The sequence below is a fragment of the Adiantum capillus-veneris genome, chromosome 1, assembly GCF_014529385.1.
Source record: "Adiantum capillus-veneris isolate H3 chromosome 1, ASM1452938v2, whole genome shotgun sequence".
Taxonomy (NCBI): domain Eukaryota; kingdom Viridiplantae; phylum Streptophyta; class Polypodiopsida; order Polypodiales; family Pteridaceae; genus Adiantum; species Adiantum capillus-veneris.
The window spans coordinates 18,604,960-18,614,471 of record NC_140931.1 but is presented as its reverse complement, the minus strand read 5'-3'; the positions used below and the strand labels follow the sequence as shown (position 1 = coordinate 18,614,471).

The following is a 9,512-nucleotide window of genomic DNA, read 5'->3' as shown; positions in this document are numbered from 1 at the left end:
CCTTCAAGTCGCCCATCCCCTAGTGGAAAATCTGGACATGAAACTTGCGATGAGCCCTTCTTTTCCTCTTGGCCTTGACATCTTGGCCTTCATGGCTCTTTCCCTTCTTCTTAGTAGGACATGGGTCACTTCTTCCTTCCTTGTCCTCTGTGATCCTCTTTCCAATAGGCATCACTAATGTATCCTCTAGCTTTGATGCCTTCTCCAAGGTGACTACACTTATCACTTTTGTCTTTCCCTTTTCCTCCTGGGTTAATCCACTGGTTCCTTGTTCTCCCTTAATTTCGATGCCATAATCATTTGACCTAGTTAGCACCTGTCTTGGCAATGGATACATGTCTCCTGCCATCCTTGGTGGCTTATAATCACATTGCAGGCTGATGTGGCCTAACTCTCCGCAATTATAACATGTGGGCGTCTGCCTCCAAAACCTACCATTGCTTTGCCTAACACCATTCCTAGGTCTTTCTTCACCTCCAGGCTGATTTACAAACCTCCCTCAACCTCGATTATTTCCCACTTGACCTAGCATGTTTAAGCTGAGATTATTCATTAAATCTACCACTTGCCTCATGTCTTGCCTTAGCCCATCATCTTACACTGATGTAGTGACCACTGCTGGCATAACCTGAGGAGTAAGAGGAATCCCAAAATCCGAGCCAGTAAAAGCGAGCAAACCATAAACCGAGCAAAACTAACAATTTTTTTGGATATCCTTGTACAATATATTAGTTGCAATACAAAATTACGCAAACCATAAACTTTTTTTTTATATCTTTGCAAGACAAAATTTTTTGATATCCTTGTCCAATATATTAGTTGCAATACAAAATTATGCAAACCATAAATTTTTTTTGATATCCTTGCAATACAAAATTACGCAAACCGCAAACTTTTTCTTGATATCCTTGTAATACAAAATTATGCAAACCATAAACTTTGCAAAACTTACAATGTTTTTTTATATCCTTGTGCAATATATTAGTTGTATATATTGTGGTGTGTGGTTGTGAAGGTGGAGTCCGGCCACCTAGTGTGGTCAGACATGTTATGGTTGTAACTGCTTGATGGTAATATAAGGAGGTGCCGGATGAGAGAGAGGCACACTTGGTTTGGACGTGTAGGCAGAGTCGACAACACACCACAATATCTTGGATTTTTTCTGGTTAGAGATACTCCCTACCTAGTTTCTTAACCTAAAAAAATAATTTTAAATTGTTCTATCTCTAACACATGCCAAAAACCTTCCATCAACATTGAAATTAACCAAAAAGGTGTATTGCATCTACATATCAAAATGGAGTGTGCAACAAAAAAAATATTGTCGCACTGGAATATTTGGGGCAAAAGTTAATAGCCATAAGCACATATCACCGAAAAAGCTACTGCTATAAAATCATAGCAAGGTCCACAAGCCTTTAAGGCTGCATCAGCACCCGTGAACCTCCAAGTGCTTGGACTAACTCCAATTTCGTTAAAGCCGCCTGATGCATGAACTCATGAGCATGAGGGTCAAGGCCAAGTACTTGCAGAAATATGAAGTAAATGTGCTTACATGGCATATACACAAGGCGCTTGCTTTCTCGGTTTTGAAAATCCTCACAAGTACATCTAGGAAAATCTGACATTGTCATAGAGTATGTCACTCCCTTTGCACTTGACCCCACAGTATTAACATAGAAAACATGTGTTTCATTGAAAACCACAATGAACTCTCGCACCAACTCTGCTGCCATGGTTCTACCCACTTCAATCTTGCCATGAAACTCCTTTGTTAATCGTGATCTCCATTTCACAATCTTTCCATCTCTAAATTTGGGACGAATGCTGCTAGCAACTCTTTGGTTCAATGGAACTGTTTCATGCATTCTTGATGCTGATGCAACTCCTGCTCGCAAAACAAAACCATTGGCTTGCAGTTGCGTTACCTCTTGAGGTTGCAAATTTGTGCCCTCTGCGACCACCCAAACACCGGGAGCTAGACCTAGTGGCCCTTCGACTATGCTGTGAACCTTCCAGGTGTGCATGTTATTGGAATTACAAAACCAAATGAACCCTTCCACAAGGCCTCCCAATTGTGAACCAGATGGAGGATATTTCCTCCGACCCCAAAAACAAGGAGCTGGCACCCCTATTTTGGCATCCGTTGAACAGGCATTAATGAACCGTCCACATCGATCTCCATCTTTTGACACTACACCAAAACAAGTCATCTTTCGCCCAGGTTTTGTTCTCCTTATTGCCCAAACTGACTTTGCTACATTTACTTCTGGATATGGGACATCCTTTGAAGCTTTTTTTTGGTGTTGAATCCCACCAATTGAAGTTGTCATTGTAACATACTCTGGCCTGTGGCTATCCTCCTCCAAGACAATATTTGCATCAGCAAAAATTGGCCTCTTTTTTCTAATACTCTTCTCTTGGAGTATATTTCTATTCATTTCTGGACTATTGACACCCATTTCATGCATTGAAGAATGTGTGAGGTCAACTAGTTTCTTTCCAGCTGCCGCGGAAGCAAATGAAGGTCGGTTCATGAAGCGATTTGCCAAATCTTTAATGTCGGGACCGGTGGAGCTCCCAACACCTTTCAAATAGGCATTATATTTCACACTTTGAAGCACAGAAGCCAGATTTGCACATGCTGCCTCATACAAACTTATGTGATCCTTGTAACCAACCGAGGCACGCATACTAGCATGTTTTGACTCAGACAAGTTTGTGTTAGGAACAAAGATACCTGCAGCATCTTGTGATACAAATCTTTCCCCCCAATGAGGCACTCGTACATCCCACCAAGCCAAACATGTCTCCAATGAAGAAATATCCCCTTCAATGGCCATTCCTGTTTTCCAAAATCTTCTAAGGTCTCCCTTACAATGCTCAGCCGCATTCTCTGTAGGTGCAGTTCTCCACTTGAGACACAAAATCTTGTGCTCCTCTTGAAATGCTGGACGGATGCACTTGACAGTATGTTGAACCATACTTTTCTCCCAATGAAACAAACATGATCTCTCTTTGTCTGGAGTAGACTTCTTTGCTCCCCCAAAATAAACAGTACGCAGAGCAATCCAATTGGCACTGGCTTCATCTGCCATAAATCCCCTAAACTTTGGCTTATCAAAACCCTGTTGCTTAACCACATTGTTCAGCATCTTCCAAAATTCAATCTGAGCATATTTATTTTCCACGCTAAACTCAGCAGTTGCAATGGTGAGTAGCTCTCGTACATAAGGGTGATAGACACGCGCTGACATAGTCGGCCATCCTTGAACACGATGAACATGATCAAAGTGCACCCACATTTTCTCCAAATTACCTACAGGACTCATACGATTCACCAAATAAACTCCACTGCCCGGTCCCTTAATTGACATTTTAGATACATGAGGTTGTACTTTATCACCCAGCTGGCCTGGAAAAAGGATACTATGGATAAAAGGATATCTGCACTTGATTTTCAAGTCAAGCACTGCCTCAAGACCTTTTGAAGTGATATTCTTTGATCTTTTTGCAGACTCCAAACTTCGTTCGACTCTCCTTTTATTTGACAGGGGAGTCATACTGTCAAGGAATTCAGCAAATTCCAAATCTTCAATCATAGCACTTGCAGTTGAACCTGCTCCAATAAGCTTTTCCATGATAAGATCATTAGTGGTGGCCCTCTCCAATTGTTTCGCAGTCACCATAGGGTCCCGACTTGCTCGATCAAGCAACATTTCATCTATGTGACTTTCAACCATCCGACTCCTCCCTTCTGCACATGGATGATTATATTCTCCGAGATGCAAAGCACACCTAGTACAATTATTCTTATCTCTAGGCAAACAATAGTAAATCACTGCAGGACATGTAGATACACATTCTGGAATCTGTCCACAATGAGTGCATACCAGTGTGCCATATTGAGAAGAGATCAATCCTTTAGGACTGGATTTAACAAGCCAACCTCGCCATTGAGACTCATTGAACATATTTGAGCGCAAATAAAATGGACAATCAATGTTGATGCAGCGCAAATGCCCAGAGCATCTACTAAATCTGACAATGCCATTAAAACTATCACTGCTAGAAGTGACATACTCTGTCCACATGTGACTATCATGTCTTTGCTCCATACCACTCATACCTGAAGAATTACCAAATGGCGGTAATTCAAAAGCAATATACCCATCATAATGAGCTGGTAGCTCATCAGTACAGACCACTTCCTTGGCTTGATGGAGGGCAATATATAAATTGCTTTGCAATGGGATGCACTTAATCATGTCAATAACACTCGCATTGATCTCAGAGAGAGGCACTTTCTTGTCTTTCATGCCTTGAGAAACTCTGCCAATGCCAGCATCAATCTGATCCTCACTTCTCATATCCACCTTGTAGAACTGGTGTTGTTCATGATCAAGCATAAAAGCTTGCTCACAATATGATGATATAGTAGCTTCTACCTTGACTTGCGGTCCAGATAATGTTAGTGGACGAAGACAGAAATTAGCATCACGAAGCTAAAAATGTTCTTGCAAAGAAGCAACTGTCAAAGAATAAATTCTGGTATCGAACATAAGCACTAGCTTCTGTCCTCGCCCTGGACCAAAAACTGGAATGCATCTCCCCATGGGTTAATAGTGTGTTTAGCAGAGGGTAAGAATATCAAGGAGTAGTGGCATGGTTGTTTTTGATACAGCGGGTGTAAATAGAATAGAGTGATATCTTTAAAATTCTATCCATAAGCACAAGCCGCCAGCAATATTGCACGTTTGTGTTCACACGAACATTAATTATTGTTTTATAAAATATATATTAGAAATAATAATTCACTATATAATATAGTCAAAACATGAAATATAAAGTGTTCAAAAAACGAGCCTGCTTTGAGTGTTAAAACACTTAAAAAGGACCTGTTTTAGTTTTAAAAAACACTAAAAAAAGGAACCTGCTTTTAATTTTTAAAACACTAAAAAACGACCCTGCTTTTAGTTCTTTGAATTTTACGATTTTAAGTCAATCAAGCATATTAGTGACAACCGAACTTCACCTACCCAGTTAAATGTCCCATGCACAATATCCCATGCCGAAGTTAAGGGTGTTTACCCCATGCTGAGTGTTTTTGGTCACAAATTTCTAAAATGCTCTTCAAGTTTTTCAAAATTCCCAAAGTACCCCTTGTCGTGAGATTGAATTTCTTGAAAGGGAGAAAACCTGTAGCTTTTCATAAGAAGACTGACTGTCTATTAATACGAGTAATTGATTTATTATTTTTAGTTATAATTTTGCATGGTAATTTGTGCCAAATTACATGCTAAGAAATTAAAAACGGAGTCATGGTTTCATATTCTTTAATCAATCTCGGAAAAAACCTAGATATAGTGTAATCCCAACTACAAATTTTGAAATTTACCTTTAAATTTTATATTTGAAGGTGAAAAAACCCGTAAAATTTAGAAAACATTTGTGTAATTTGGTATAAATTACCATGCAAAATTTTTGTTGTTCCACATATGTAAAATTTAGAAAAGATATAGTGTAATTTGGTGAAAAAACCCGTAAAATTTAGAAAAGATATAGTGTAATTTGGTATAAATTACCCGTAAAATTTAGAAAAAATTAGTGTAATTTCCGTTGTTCCACATAGGTAAGTTTGCCAAGTTTCTGAAAAAAAGATTTTTTCAAGCATTGTGATCATTAGCTATACGCGGGAAACTCCATGATCATTAGCTATACTCCATGCACTAATTAATACCTCCTGAGAGAGAGAGAGAAAGAAAGAAAGATAGGGAACGATCATAATATGAAAGGGGCCCTGTAGGCCCCTACTATAGTTTTTTATAGCAATTCACAGGTATAGCTTTAAAGAAATTCACATGTCTCTGTAGCGCTCTATCTCATCTCTCTTTGCAGCGCTCTCTCTCATCTCTCTTTTCGTTGTCTCTGTAGTCTGATGCCGCTTGTAGAGTTGCCAAGCCTCAGGTTCCCTCTCAGGTTCCCTGTCACCTCTCCCCTCCACCTGCTCGCCACCAAGCGGCTTGCTTGCGCCCACCAAGCCTAATGTTCCCTCTTGCCTCTCCCCTCCACCTGCTTGCGCCCACCAAGCTCTCAAGCTGATAACGCTCGGAGAAGGGAGAACCTACTGGGAGTCAAGTTCGGAGCTCGGAGCTCGAAGAAGGGAGAACCTGCTGGGAGTCTAACTCGGCCATGGGGAGAAGGGAGTCTACGTCGGCCCGAAAACCTCCTGCCAGGTAGATTTGTAAACTACCTGTAGCCATCCACACCGGCGTGGATGGCTACAGGTAGTTTTTTTTTCAATGTTTTAAAGCTATGTTTCTAAGGGTTATGTTTTAATTAAAATGAGAAGCCTTCTATAATTAAAGCTATGTTTCTAAGGGTTATGTTTTAATTAAAATGAGAAGCCTTCTATAAGTGTAACTCTTCACTCTGAAATTGGAATTTGAACCTTTTTGTAACTATAACGCTCTCTGTAAAGCCCAAGAGAGATGTTGGAGGGGTAGTGCACCCCCCGCAAAGAGAGAGAGAGAGAGAGAGAGAGAGAGAGAGAGAGAGAGAGAGAGAGAGAGAGAGAGAGACCTTCTTGCCAGTGTATAGGAGAATCATGGCAGAAACTCAAACCAAAGCGCTTGTATTGGGATAAATTGCCAAGACTTCTGTGTAATTTCCTTATCATTATGATTCTAAGCCTAAACTACCTGTAGCCATCCACGCCGCCGTGGATGGCTAGAAGGATTTTTGGATGTGAAAATCTACCTGTTTATAAGCTCTCTCTGAGAATCTTCAGATCTATATAGCTTCTCTTAAAACTACCTGAAGCCATCCACGCCAGCGTGGATGGCTAGAAGTAGTTTCTTGCAACATTTGTTTAGCAGTAGTGATTCATTTTTGCTTGAATTTAATCATGTTTTATAAAGCTAAGCAAGCTCACTCAAGCTATCCACGCCAACATGGATGTCTAGAGGGAATTTCTCGAGATTAATTTTTATAATTGACCATACTTTTTTGAAATTGTTAGCTCCCCTCTATCAACCCAAGCCGACATGGATGCTTAGGTGGAGATCAATAAGATAAAGTTTTGATTTTTTGAATTGCCTCTAGGCATCCGCGTCGGCATGGACGCCTAGAGGGAATTTTAGTGAACTAATTAAATTGTTTTTGGTTTTGTTTTGCAAGTCCTTCAATTCGTGGACGAGGTCGCAGAGGGAGACAGCTTTCTTCAACTCAAGCTTCCAGTATCTTAGAGAGCAGTGATCAAATAAGTGCAGTCTCTGTCACAGATATGTCAGATGGTTTGGATACACAGGAGGAGGAGATGCAAAGTCAGGGCTTGGGGCTTGGATCCGTAAATGAAGTTGATGAATCTCTTGCCCCACAAGAGGCATGTTTTCAAACAGTGCCTTATGTCGTAAGAGATGAAGTAGCAGTAGAGACTGAGACAGGGGAAGAGCACAAACTTTACATGCATAGAGGACAAGATATTCTTCAATGTACTCGCATGTTCAGTTTTTTTGACTGTCCACCAATTCCTTTATGTCGATTGATCCCATATGCAAGGGTGAGAGGCTTACGAGATGATGTTAGAGGATTGAAAGCTGCTTTTGCAAAGGAGGGCTACATGCAAGAAAAAGGAGCTTTTATTGTTTGAGTTTGGAATTGCAAGAAGGAGGAAGCTTATGTGACAGGTATTTCATTTCTCTGCTTTGGTCTTTCCTGCTCTCTATTTCTATGTTGTTTTTTGTTTTTCTCATAAATAGTAGTTGAGTGTGCTTTTCTGCCTATGATTATCTTTTTTACAGAGGACCTTCTTTCTTCATGGGACCCAATATGGGTTGATATACATAAAGAGTTTGAAATTGAGCTTTCTAAAAGACCAAATCTTCAAGTTCTCTCTAATAAAATGTTCTATGTTTGGGAGGGTAATCATAGAACGGTCACTTGGATGGTTGCTATTAGAGAGAGATTCTCCGTTGATCAAGAGAAACATTGTAGTGTGCTTTGTACAGTTATTGATCCTACTCGAGTGCCAGAGATAGCTCTGCTTAGTAGCTTGCAAAGAATGAATTTGTAAGCTTCATGACTTTCTATATATTTTAGTAGAAATTTTCTATGTTGTATTTCTGACTTTGTATATATTGTATATGACCTTGGAATAGCATGAATACACATTCCCTTGTAGTCACGCATCTTAGGGATGAGCTTGTCAACTGCTCCCACATTTGTGCAGCAGATCATGAAGCCTATGTAGCAGGGCTACCAGAAAAAGATCAAAAGTTGATTACTGTAGTCCGTAAGAAATACTCCAAGGGTGTGGAGCCTTGGTATCCACTTACCCGTCGATACTTGGGAAAGCTCTTATACGATGTGAGTATCTTTCGCTTGCTTTTTTGGAACGATCTTATATTTTTACATATATTAAATTGTGTATTGAAGGATAAAATATGCAAGTAATTGAGCCAAAGAGTATGTGCTTGTTTTTTGCAAATTATTTATTGTTAAGTATGTTTTGAAGGTTCAAATGTCCAAGGAATTGAGCCAAAGAATAGAGCAAGCTAGGCACACAATGACAAACGAAGAACTAATAAAAGAGGAGGAGAAAATATTGAATGATTTAGCACTCAAATATGGAGAGCGCGTTGGGAAGGTGGTTGAATTATTTTTGTTTTGGGTGTTTTGCACATAGTGTAATAGCTGTTTAAACTTGGTTTTCTATTCATTCCTCAAAAACTGCAGCTGCTAAATATTGTTGATCCGAATCTTGGACCGCGAATTTTGGACCGGATTGGATGGTTCGAGTTCTTGCACTCAAATGGGGTCCTGATAGTTGGGCTACGCTTGAGAAACTGAACTTGATTGCTATGCATGATGCTCCTGTCTTGAGAAAACTGTTATGGGTTTCCTTGCTTGAGGCAGATAAGATTACTAGATCCTCTTATGGTTTAAGGAAAGGAGATCATGTGTATCTCATGTGAGTAAAGTTTCTTTTGACTTTCAAGAATCTTTGATGTAGAGTTTCTAGTTTTTGTGATTATTTTAGTTTTTTCTCAACTTCCTTGTTATGTAGTTGGATCCGTAGAGAGGGCCTTCTACAAAAGATTTTTGATAGGGCCACAAAGTTTGTGGAGGACTTGAGCAACATTGCTGGTGGTATTTTGTTGCCTCATGATTGCTCTCTTGCCTCTTACTTTGAGGAGGTCAAGTTTGAAGCACGACCATATGTTTATCCTTTGGAGACCTCTCTTGAAGCTAAGACAAAAGATGTTGACAAGCAAGCTATGAAGAAAGTGGACACGGTACGCATGGCATCTCGGCGGCTAGCCTACAGGTCAAACTCATCATACTTTTATTTCAAGCTTTCCATAATTACGAAGTGTGTAGTGATGTTATTTTGTTATTTTGTTATAGATTTCTATTATTCTTGGTTGGAAAAGGCTTTCTACCAGGGATTCCATTCTTAGCTAAGCAGTGGGCACAACTATCTACTGGGGAAGGATGCATGTACTCCCCTT

General features: G+C 39.9%; 1 pseudogene; it reads left to right on the top strand.

Moving 5' to 3' along the window:
• The first annotated feature begins 6,192 nt into the window (after positions 1-6,192).
• On the top strand, positions 6,193-9,461 carry LOC147464386 (uncharacterized; annotated as a pseudogene).
• Positions 9,462-9,512: the final 51 nt, after the last annotated feature.